Below are 12,462 nucleotides of genomic sequence, written 5' to 3'. Positions count from 1 at the left end.
CATTTCTAGGGACAAACTGTAGCACAAGGTCTCTGTAAACAGCCAAAAAATCCTCAATACTAGCACAGATTTTAAGGAATATATGGATAAAGCGATCATTCAGCTTATTTTCACAAATGAATATAAATGGCTATTAAAATCTTCCTACAATATGAAATGGAAACAGAACTTTAAACAGAATAATACTCACAAACTCTTTAAATCGGAGCAGCAATGAGAGAACTGCAAGCTTCACTAAACGGCAGCCACTTCTCTCACTCCTAAAAAGTCTTTTGCAGCTGAAATGACTCACATCCCTTCTTCCAACCTCTGTCAACCATCATGAGGAGGTAAACATTTCCAAATATGGAGAAACTATGAACGCAGTATTGAGGGCAATATCAGTTTGGTTTGTTTTTAACTTAGAATGCCATACACCGAGAGTCTGAGACGCTCAACAGAGCCGGTTCTGTGGTGAACAACTTTCACAGGGAATAATAATGATGATTGTGGAGAACTTTTCACTATGGCTTTGCTTTCATTCTGACCTGAGACTAGTTGCGACACTGGGCTCCTCTACATGTTGAATCTATAGGTGAAGCCTGTCCAAATGTTGAACTCTATGCAGGAATTGCTAAATGAACTGCAGATATACAGGGGAAAATGGAAGTGTTTCCATTTTTCTTTTTCAGCTATATGCAGAGTACAGAAAAGAGGCATTGTACATAATTTTGTCACACAGCTTGTGATTAAGAATATGTATTTAAGGACAAAATGCTCCCATTGGAGGTGTGGGTCAGCAGAGATCATGGTAATATTTAAAGCCGCTGAGGGAAGAGCATAACACCGCCAAGCCTAGATTAAGTTTTTTATATATACACCACAATCATTAAATCCTCATTCTAAGTATTGTATGGATTTGTACATTTATGGATTTGAAAAAAATAGTAGCATTTAGACAAATTTTATCTGTAAACTGAAGGGTCACATGAGAATTAATGTAAATTTAACCTAAAAAATTTTCATTGATACATTTGTCTTGATATGACCTGAATTGTTTGTTTGTTTGTTTTTTAAAGGTGTAACAGGACAATGCAGAATCTTAAATAAGAGTGGATGACCTTATAGTGAAGTTTAACTGTGTCTAACTCATAATAATGGTGCTGGTGCACAATTGCTTTAGCAGATTTTTGTGGTTCTTTTATTTCCCACAGAGATGTTTGACAGTTACAGGTTCACAATGCAAAAGCTCCCTGAAATAAGCATTAATTATTACTATCATTAATACAGGTGGGACAGTAAACCGTATGTATGAAAATGTGCATAATTTAAATGGAGCAGCGTGTATTTCAAAACAGTCAATACCTTTTCACTATCTCATCCAAGAAGACTCACAGTTCCATTATTTCACTATAATTGCGACTCCACAATATCATCGAATGGTGCGGTACTTGCGTAAAGGTGTTTGTGTAAAAAGTAAACCCGATTCTTACCTTTCCTCCTGTACGGATGTAGGTGAACTGTTAGATTGTTATTGCAATGCTCCTTCCTGAATGTTGAAATCTGTTGAGACCAAGAAACCCAGCATGAGAAAAATGGATTAAAATTTTTTTTTTAAATAAATAAATAACATACTGAGAAGGAACACATCATGACTCATGACACGCACATCCACTTCCATGTCTGTGTCTCCATTGTTAAAAAGATAAAACAGGTTGACTCCAGTAAGTTATTTATCGAAAAGGAATTTCCCGTCAGAGTCATTTTTCACTATTCCAACAATACTGATAGTGACAATATCAATGTGTTTGCTGCAGTTAAACTACTATTTAATAAGTTTAAATTGAACTAAAAAGTGATCTTACTTAAAAGTACAGTCAGGAAATTAACAAGTGTGATACATGAGGAAACACTCACTTTACTGCAATTGAATAACCTCATTAATGTAACCATGTGAGTGCACGTTAAACAACCATTACTTGTCATCTTAGTTTTTATGTTTACATATCACATTCTTGACATTTTAACAAGCAGCCATCTTCTTTAAATTAACAAGCTTTTATGTGATTTTTTTGGGGGGATGTATAAATCATTATCGGCATTCTTTTTCTTATTTTTTTTATTATGTTCATAGTCAGTAGTGTGACACAATCAAGGGATGATTGTTTCTTGGTATATATACAGTATGATGCACAAACATTTATAATACAAAAGTTTAAGAAAAAAATTACTTGCAAACAATTTTCATTGTCAGTTATTTTCATTCTATGATTTATCTCTCCATTTTTTTTAACCTTACAGTTGGCAATGTACCAATGACAATTTACCATCAGCCAGATCGTATTATTCTAAACATGTAAAATCAGTGATTATGTGTCTTGTTAATTCTCTTTTCCAGAATTTTGATCATGCATGTGGAGTCATGTGAGGAAAACAGAGGTGTTGTGCAAACAGACGTCACACCCGCATCTGTGAGCACAGCAGAAATGTTAGGCAGGCACTAACATGTCCTTGCTATGTCTTGTGCAATAAATCTGACCATACTGGATCATGTCATCAGTGGACCAGTTACGAATGTCTGGTAAACACACAGTGGTGTTGGTTAATAGGTGTCAGCAGCCACCGAGCTTTAAATAAAGTTTATACTTCCATCCAGCCGCGCTGATCACGAGCGCTCAGAAACAAAATGAGGCGACATATTGTTTGGATTCAATTCTTTTGAGTCTGGTTGTATCTTGAAATATGTACAGTGGGGCATTATGTCAACACATAACATAAACTCAGTAAACGTTCCCTTTGTTTCTCAATGCTGCCTTTTAGGAGAGCTGAATGTTCACACAATTTTTCATGATCCATCTCTCCATCTATCTTGTATTAAATACTGCATAATGCATGAAACAGACCACACTGGGATTTGGTTGTGGCAACATTTACAATGGAAACCCATAATTTTGATATCAAGTTTTACACTGACTTCACTAAATGTACCGGGGGGCCCAGACTCAAAGGCAACTGAGATGCTTCATCAACACTGTCAAACGAGCCGTTTTTAAACAGTGATTTTATAACAGTTTTGTTTAATGTTGCCGGAGTCAAAATTCGGTTTGATGGCAGCAGTCTCCGGGGCCCTCAGTGTTATTGATTTGAAATGTTGTCTCTGAGTAAAACTTTGAATATATTTCTTTAAGAAAGTGTGCTGCTTCTTTTTTTTTTAAATCATATCGGGACTAGTTTATGGTTAGAACACTGTCCTCCAAGCTAGTAGCTACCTGTTAAACACTTTTCTGCATCCACTTAAATATTTGTCAGCGTCGTATTTGTCGTCCACTTGAATCGTTCACTCATAAGAGACACGTTCAAGACATGTTTTTCTATAGAAATGTATCACAAAGCATCATGTGGGGAGGCCACTGACACTGCCTCTCCATACAAAATCAGGATAAAATATATTCTTTGACCCGCATCATTTTTACAATCTTTTGCGACAAGTCCCTTTGAATGCAACTGAACATCAAACAAACCAGCATATTTACAAAAAGGGATGATGCAACTAATGTAAAGGAGGGGGGAGGGAAATATACAAAAAAAATAATCTTGACGCAAAAGCTAATGTGGGTTGATGACAACCAATTTCTGGTGGAGCATTCCTGCTTAACATGTAACAGGTTAAGTTTTACTTCACTATATTATGTTAAGATTAGTATTTTATTGAGTGCCGTCCAAAAATTGGCATTATTGGGCGAGATTTTCGAACGCTCTTTACCCCTTTGAGCTGTATCAACCGATTATGCCTCTTATATTCGAATTAGCGTTCAGATAAATAATAACTTTGGGCGGAGTCTGGTATGTTTCTGCATTTTTAGAAAAAACAAGGCTGCGGTGGCTTCCTGCATTGTTTCTGCAGTTATGTCACAGGCCTGCATACTTTGTTACTTTATCGCATCACACAAGCCCCAGTGACTGGCGACTGTTTCCTTTAATCGGACTAATCGCAATCGGAGTGGAAACTAGTCACTGTTAAACTAGATGTCAGGGGGGGGGGGGAGAAATACAAGCTAATAACGACTTTGTCGAAGTCAAGCTGTCGTAAACAAGAGCTTTTTGTTCTGACACTGACATTAGCCAGAACTAAAGTTAAGCTAACACAAACGGGCACTTTCCTCGGCTTTGGTACCAGATAACCCCGTAACAGGACCCTGTAAACCGAATCTCTGTGGCACTTGGGTGAAACCCGGCGACATGTTTGTCCGCAGTTGGAGGCTCTGCTGACAGGCTGGCTTCCGCATTGCTCAGCAGTCGCTTCTTAGCTAAAAACGGTGGCACCAGAGACGCCCAGTGTCGCTTTAAGCGAATCTCGGCGGTACAAAACGTCTTCACAATTTTCAATGCATGACTGAATAACAGCCCGCAGCCAGAGACGAGTTAGTTTTATTAATATCCTCGCCAAACACCGGTACCGGTCGAGTCCACGCCCTCATTGTGAATCCCAACCGAGTTCCCGCAAAATTCTTCCAACATGCGAACAGAACCGGACTAAAACAGGACGATCCGCACGCAAACGTGGCTTTTTTCCCCCCTCTCCCCCTTCACATATTCAACTGCGCCCGATTCAACGCGACCGGTCGCGGACGCCCGAACCGAGCGAGCAGAACGTTAAGCGTCGTGGCTTACCTCGCTTTCTAGGAAATATCCCAGAAGTTCAAATGCCGGCGAAAAAAAAAAAAGTGAAACTTCTTGATCCAAATTCGGGGAGAAGTTGTGGGCTGTGACGTCACGCCGCGAAATTCCAGCCGCCTCAGTCAGTTCAGATGTTTGCCCATGTAAGGCAGCAGGCCAGCGGTGTCACCGAGGAGAACCATCCCCGCCTGGAGAACACCTCCAGCTCACTCCTGTAGGCTGCAAAACGCATAATTGCATCGTTTTAGGAATGCCGAGCCCACTTTTCCCCCCCTACCAACTTTTTAAACCATATAAATCTGTCGGCCCAAGTTACGGCCTGGATGCTCAGAACTAAACGGTGAGGTCGACACGCTTGCGATGCAACAGGAGTTGATATCATATAAAAGGCGGCCGTTATGTGGAATGCTCATAAAAGGACGAGGGTAATCATAGTGCAAGAATAAATAATGCAATTTTATGGTGGGTGGAGGATCATTCCTGACAGCGTCTACAGGCTGAGCTAAAGGAGGCTCTAGAGGGCACCTTATGCATCTAAAATTCTTAATCTGGAGCCATTAATGATTGGGAAACACTATTTATCTTCCATCTTCCTTTTTGCTGGTTTGTTATTATTAGTTTTTTAATGGTTAGCCTGTATTGAATACTCATGGTGAGGTCTTAAGAGGCACCGATTGGTGTAAAGATGAACATTATTGGCTTTAATAAAATCAACCAGTCAAAAGTAAGAAGGGACCAGGAGTGGGCCAGGATGGCTACTATCAGAACTGTCTGGACAACTGGATTAGGGTGGTGTGTTAGGAGATTTTTCTCCTTGTTTGTATTCGGTTCACCAGGATGAAGCAAAATCATGTATAAGAAAGCGACTTTGCGATGCAGAACAATGTTCTTCAAAAGCCCAAACATTCACTGGAACCCAGCCCAAAACTGAAGACTCAGAAACAATTAGCCTGCCTTGACAGTAACAAGACACAGTCTATAATCCTCTTCCTGGCACTTCCAAGTGCAAAAATCTTTTCTTTTTTTTAACGCTACTGCATCAAATGATTAGTAAGAGCTGCAAAGAAGGGCTGAAGAATTGTAGAGGTGGACAAATGATTCCATTAATTTATGGGTGGATGAATGGGTGTTCCAGTGCCATCATAACAAACAAGGATCTTTGGGAGAGATTTTGTGTCCCCACTTGTTGCTATTTGCAATGTCCAAGAGAAGAGACCTCTCAAAGAAGACACTTCCTCCCTGCCCAATCCAAAACCCAGCAAGAGTTTCATTTCTGACGCAGAGCACCCATGCAATGAGGTGTGAAATTCGTCAGCCTGTCATTGTAGCAGATTAGAATTTACCTGCTGTTTGACATGCCGCGCTGCCCTCCTGCACTGTCACGCCGCTAACAAAAAGCAGTTTGAATTTTCCATGAGTAGTGAATAATAAAGCATTTCCAAGTGTTCCGTGTTAAAGGTTAAACTCTAGTTTGGGGTTTCGTTCATTGCTTTTGTTCATTTTCAGTATCACTGAAGAGGTTTCCTTTTATTTGATTGCTATTCTGAGATAAATGCTGTTATCTCCTGAGTCCATTCCTAATTGTGCAGCTATAAATTATGCACCAAAAGGACCGCGTCCTTGTTTTTACTCAGCAGCAGTGCGTTTTGAGTAAAGCCCACCTGCTCAGCTTGTCTAATAGGAAAATAAACAGTCAGACATTGAAAACCCCCTGTAACACGGAATTCACACCATGACTGAATCACAGTCATAAAACTCTAACGATAACATCGGATCATGTTTTAATTTTTTCGGTTTTGACTCAGGAAATAACAAGTAGTTGTCAGTGGGACATGTACGCACGTTATTATGAGTGTATCTTTTTTTTAAATCTCAAAATCCACTGCTTTTTACTGGTTTTTCTGGGCATACTTTTGGATATTTTTGGAAGCCAAAGTGGCTGCGCTCTCCGCAGAGGCCGACAGATGTGTTGAGTTCACGCTGGCTCTACCTGACCTCTGTGACCTTTGCCGTGGAAGAAATTTGCCATTTAGGCACCACGTCATGTCTTCACTGTTGCCTTCAAAAACAATAATAACCGCGATAACGTTCAGCAACATCACAGTTGTGGGGGTTTTCTATAGTTTATGAATGAATATGAATGAAGAGATTATATAATTAGTCATTTGTTTCTTTGAACCCCATTTATCAAAATATTTACATGCAATTATTTTGGTAACCAAATTCACTCTGAGCATTATATCTTTTAACTGATGAATCGTATTTCACCGCAGCTGATTGCATTCTGCTTCAAGCTGTTAATATGCTTTTTTCTTTTTTCTTTTTTTTTTTACTGCGCATGAAGGAAGCACAAACAGCACTTGCAGATCGGGCGTGCTGATTAAAAACAGAGAAAAAAAAAATGGTGCAATTTTAGCATCTTACCTCTGCTCCTTTTAGTTTCAGGGGATGCTGAAAAAAGGTAATCTCATTTGTAATGTGTGACAGCTTATTTGCGAGTGTGTATCCTGGGTTTTTGTGTGTGTGTGTGTGTGTGTGTGTGTGTTTTTTTTTTTTAATGGCCCCCGCCAGTGATTCTTCCTCCACTGATTTCAAAAAGACACCCTGGAACAGTTTAGATGACACACGCTGTCGCCTGTGAACTCAAGTTATCAATCAAGCACCAATTAACATGCTGGGTTAGAGGAAATCAAGGACTCTTTGATGTTCAGGGAATCATGGAGCACAGCGAGGCATGTCATTGATATGATGGCTCTCAGTTTGATGCTCGCAGAGCTCTCAGGGTCCACCACAATAGTTGGCAGAAATTGGTGATAAATTACATTTAAATTTGTCATGTGACACCATTTTGAGATCCAGCGGGTCGGTGCTGAGAAAGAAAACAACGCTTTTGTCACCTTTCAGCGTTTCACCTCCAGCATCGGATATCCTGTCTTATTTGTTGGTTGTTACAGTCTTTTTCACCACTTCCTCTAAAACCTCAAGCATCGCATAAAAATAAAGCAGTTGCATTGTTACTGAACATTTAGTGCATGTTTGCACTGGATGAAAGCAGCAAAAAGTAGCCGTCCCCCAAAAATAGGGCCCAGAATCAGAAATGCTGTTGACGTCATGCGGGTGAAACCAGACGTGCTGCAAGAGGGTTTTGTTCATTTGTGGTTTCATTTGGTTTCCTACACTAATTATTGTCACAATAGGTGAGTCCTGGTGCTTTACTTAAAAAAAGAAGAAGAAGGAGCGGAAGAAAAAGAAGAGAACTCGGCAGAAAAACAAAAACAACAAATGTGTCTGGGATCTCTGTACGCTCTGTTAATTAAAGCAGAGATAGCAAAGATTAGTCTTCAAGCACAACCATATTACAGAGAGTCATGCCAAATAATGAAAAACAAAAGTGGGAGACAGGCAGACTCACTACAACAACAATGTCCCAAAGCTACTAATCAAACAACTCCCAATCTAGATCCAGACCTCAGATTACACTAATGAATTCTAATTCTTATGTTTTAGCATGTAAATATGTATTAAAATGGTAGACGGAGACAATCCCTGCCTACAGCTAAAGGTTTTAGCATAAATGATGCATGCTTGAGAGCTTCGTGCTGCTGCACCTTTGAAGCATATTTAAAGCAGAGAATGGAGTTACTGTATCCTGAGCACGTGTGTGTGTGTGTGTATGCGTGTGTGTGTGTGTGTGTGTGTGTGTATGCGTGTGCGTGCATGTGTGAGAGAGAGAGAGAGTGTTTGTGTCTGTCTGTCCTGAGGTTGATTTAACTGGAGTTTCTGTTTCGATGAGCATGATCAACTTTCTTCTATGGAATGAATATTCAGTGGTCTGTTCCTCTCTAATGACAGGAACGCTCTGTTGAAATGATCAACATTATCAATCTGGATATGATGAAATTACTAAAAAGCACAAAGATGCCTTTATATATTGTTAGATGAAAAGGCCACCAGAAGTGTTAGTGCACAACATATTTATGCTACAAGAGAAACATCCATTTCATAGCCTTTGCAGTCACTTTTAATTAGCATTTAACATGTTTAAGAAGGCCTTTTTAAAGCTACATGTGACATAAAATGGCCGTTCACAAAGGAAACAGATGCTCTTCACGGTCCTTAGTTGATGATGGTGTCACAGGCTGGTGTTTGTAAAGCGGTAATTCTATCTCCCTAAGCAACCAACAATAGATCAGGCTTCCAGCAAATCCAATTGGAGGAATCACAGGGATGAGTTTGGACTGTTGTTCATGTTGTGCTTGGCCTTCAATCTATTTGATCCATTAAGGTTAGCATTAGCATTAGCTGGCAGAAATGTCAATCTTTAGTGATCACGGTGGTCGTTTACTGAGCTAATAAATTCAACTTAGTAGTTAAATGATGACAAAAGCACTCTATAACGACATATAGTGTATTTTCCTCAGAGCCGTGACATTTCTTTTTCTTTTTTCCATACAAAATAAGTGCAATTTCTGGAATGTGTTAGCATTTGAGCTTTGAACTGCCTAGGTCCTAGGAAGTCTTGGTTCCTTAATGCACCTGTCCAAAAAAGAAATGACAACAAAGTGCACACACCTTATTTTCTTTCTTTCTTATTTTCATCCATCTATCCATCCATCCATCCATCCATCCATCCATCCATCCTCAATCTTCCATCCATCATCCACCAATTCACCCATCCATCATCCATCCATCATCTACTGATTCGTCCATCCATCCACCCATCCATCCATCCTTCCTTCCTTCCCTCCCCCCCTCCCTCCCTCCATCCATCATCCAACAGTACTCATCCATCCATCCATCCATCCATCCATCCATCTATCGTCATCCATCCATCCATCCATCCATCCATCCATCCATCCATCCATCCATCCATCCATCCATCCATCCATCCATCCATCCACACTTGTTTGTCAACAGCACTAACTATCTTTTGCAAGCTGCCTTTATTGTTTTGGAGTATTTTAGATTTAGAAGCTCCCTGGTGACCCCAAGCATATCTGGGGAGATATCGAACATATTCAAGCCAGTGTATCTACTCTGTTATTAATGCTTACATATTCCTGTATTTGACAGAGCGCATTGTTTAACTAAACCAGTCCACCTAAGTACTCCTCCCCATTCGTTAATGTATAGGAATCGTTAAAAACTGGGGCCTACCAATATTTTCCTTTCCCGTTATTCTTGTCCTACATCTCTCCCCGGACAGAGAACCGGTGTTTCTCTCAATTTTGTATTTTCTCCCTCTATTAATATCAGCTAATGCTAAATACTAGATTGGACACTTGTGACCTTTCTTAGTCCTGATGGCAGCTGCCATAGACACCAGTGAGGTTCATGTTGGCACAACAAAAGCTATTGAGCCGGATTACAGATTCACATGATAGCACGTAAGCGAAAAAGGAAAAAACAAACCTTTCACCTACCAGCTGACTGCCAGCAGCTTATTGCTTCCCAAAGGTTATCGTACATGCACCTGAAAGAGCTCAGAGTTATTGGGACTAATTTCAGCTCCAGAAGTTTTAAGAAAAGACAAAGCTATTCACACTGATGGACTTTCCAGTAAAATTAACAAAGCAGTTGTTTTATTATTGATGAATGGTTGCATTTCATAAAAAACAAGTTAGAAAGATCAAGAGTCGGTGTTTCCTTCTTGTGCAGGTAGTCTAAAACCCTGCTGGTATGATTGGGATGCTGTGATTTGTTGACCTTGTATCTCCTCAGGGGGAAAAACGCAAAATAGCAAATACAAAAAGTCTGTCTCAACACTAAAGGGAGGGGGGAGCGAAAAATGACTTCAAATCAAGTTTGTATCTTCAAGGTTGCAACGGAAAAATAGTGCCTTTTAAAGAATCTGCTTGATCCCGCTTTTGTTAATTTGATGCAGGACAAAATTACATCAGATGACAGCATAATCCGACATCATTATCAACATCGGAATGTTTGGCCCGGGGCCGGCGGCTGCGCAGCTTCTGTAACGGGATGATATGGATTACACTTTGTAAAATGACCTTGCACCCCTCTCATTTTTTATGCCTGCCAGTCAAACACTGTGATGACCGCGAGCACGACATCGTTTCCAAATAAAACCCAAATATCCCTCTGATGATTAAGGTCACTCACACTGCTCCACACAAGCCATCCTCTTATGATCCTCGCAAACCCAGCGAGCGGTGGGGTGGACGCGGGGGCAGGGGGTTCCATCTATTGGTCTTTGGTGGCGCTTGAGTTTTTTTAAGGAGAGGAGGTTGAGTTCTTCCACTTGCTCTTGCTGCAAAGGAACACAATTGCAATCAAAGTGTCCCCCTGAGGCAATGTGACCTGTTGTTGGCTTTAATTTGTGTGTGAGCTCAGAGGTTTAAGCTTCTTCATGAGAAGTTTATCCCAGGATCAGGGGATCTGACGGCTCACCGTTCATTTGTCGTCACTATCCCAAGAGCTCAGATTGTTGGGGCTGCTTTATTTTCAAATATGATGGAAATGTGTTGGACTAATTTGGCATAAGCGGGATCGCCTTAATATTAGTCCACCCGTCCGATGGATTATCCCATGCTTGTGATGAACATACTGAGCAGATCTGTCAAAACCCCCACATATATACGGCATACCAGCCTATATTAACGTACAGGCTGGTGTTCTTTTTAATTTCAGGTCAATAATGGCAGCACTCTCGAGTGGCACAGCGTCTCACGCTGACACATTAACGCTGTGCAACATGTAGTGCAAGAGCTTTGGGACTTCCTAGGCACTGAGGTGAGATTATCTGCACAGACAGCATGTGTATTTATTTAATCTCACTTCAGCATCAGGTGTCAAAAACATTTAGACACTCATGCTTGCTGACGAGGTGACTCTTACCTCCACGCTAGGAATCTGGTGTTTTAGGCGGTACTCCCATTGCAACAAATGATACAAATGTCGTCATTTGGATTAACGTTAACCGATATTAGCGTGGGAGTCCAAACAAGGCTTTGCGGTTTTCAGGTTTTTTTAATGTCTTCCTAATTTTCTCTCCAGCAGTCACATGGATGACCTTCCTATTGGCTGTGCCAGTTTGAAATGACAGCTGGCGTGATGTAATAGCACCCCCTCCACTACAAGTTATAAAGAGCAATATCTAGTTCCACGGATTGAGATAATCTTAGGTAGATTAATGTTTTAGGACACTGAAATGTTTGTTGTATAAAAGCACTGTTTATAAAACAATGTGTTGTCACAGTGCATGAAAAAGTCCGATCCGGCAGATGGCCTGAGCTACGCGAGTTCCTCCACATTAAAGGCGCTGCTAGTCTGTGGTTTGTGCTCCTGAGGCTTCCTGGGATTTTGGACTCTCCGTTCAACTGAATTATAGATAGAAAAACGGGGATTATTTTACAGGCTGTTTAATCTCTCCTCTTTTTTTGTCAAAACTGAGCCTGCCCAGCAGTTTTAGCATTCGTGGAAGAGCGGAGCAACCGAGAGCTACAATCAATGAACGGTAGAGTGCAGGCGGCCTATCAGCTCAGAGAGCCTGAGATGCCCTGTGGACTGTTTCGCTAACATGAAGCGTGCTCAGTCGACTTGACTCACTTCTCTGCCATGCCCGCCTTTCCAGAAGTATTCCCATCCTGCTGAACAATGACAGACACAAGGCTTCACCAGAGCTGCTTTGCTTCTGCGACTCACTGACTGGGCAGCCTTTTTTGCACTGAAGACGGCTTCATCCCTGCAGCTTTAGCTGCCACTCACCCTGCAGACTTGGGCACCAGTCAGACTCTACATCCTGGATCATCCAGCTACACGCCAGACAAATAAACCTCTAGCAGCAGA

At 40.9% G+C, this 12,462-nt stretch overlaps 1 protein-coding gene across 2 annotated transcripts in view; it reads right to left on the bottom strand.

The window, feature by feature from the left end:
- Positions 1-4,891, bottom strand: part of lpp (LIM domain containing preferred translocation partner in lipoma) — an 88,494-nt gene extending 83,603 nt beyond the window's left edge. The window contains exons 1-2 of one of the 2 annotated variants that reach the window (XM_011614479.2): positions 4,651-4,891; positions 1,473-1,542 (exon numbers count right to left, since the gene is read on the bottom strand). The gene's annotated coding sequence lies outside the window, so the exon portion shown is untranslated. Of the gene's footprint in view, positions 1-190; positions 438-1,472; positions 1,543-4,650 lie in introns of those variants that run through there. The other variant, XM_011614481.2, reaches the window with a different exon arrangement.
- Positions 4,892-12,462: the final 7,571 nt, after the last annotated feature.

The sequence above is a fragment of the Takifugu rubripes genome, chromosome 20 (assembly GCF_901000725.2).
Source record: "Takifugu rubripes chromosome 20, fTakRub1.2, whole genome shotgun sequence".
In the NCBI taxonomy this organism is placed as follows: domain Eukaryota; kingdom Metazoa; phylum Chordata; class Actinopteri; order Tetraodontiformes; family Tetraodontidae; genus Takifugu; species Takifugu rubripes.
Note: the sequence above shows the minus strand (reverse complement) of the source record. Positions and strands in the feature narration are given on the sequence as shown.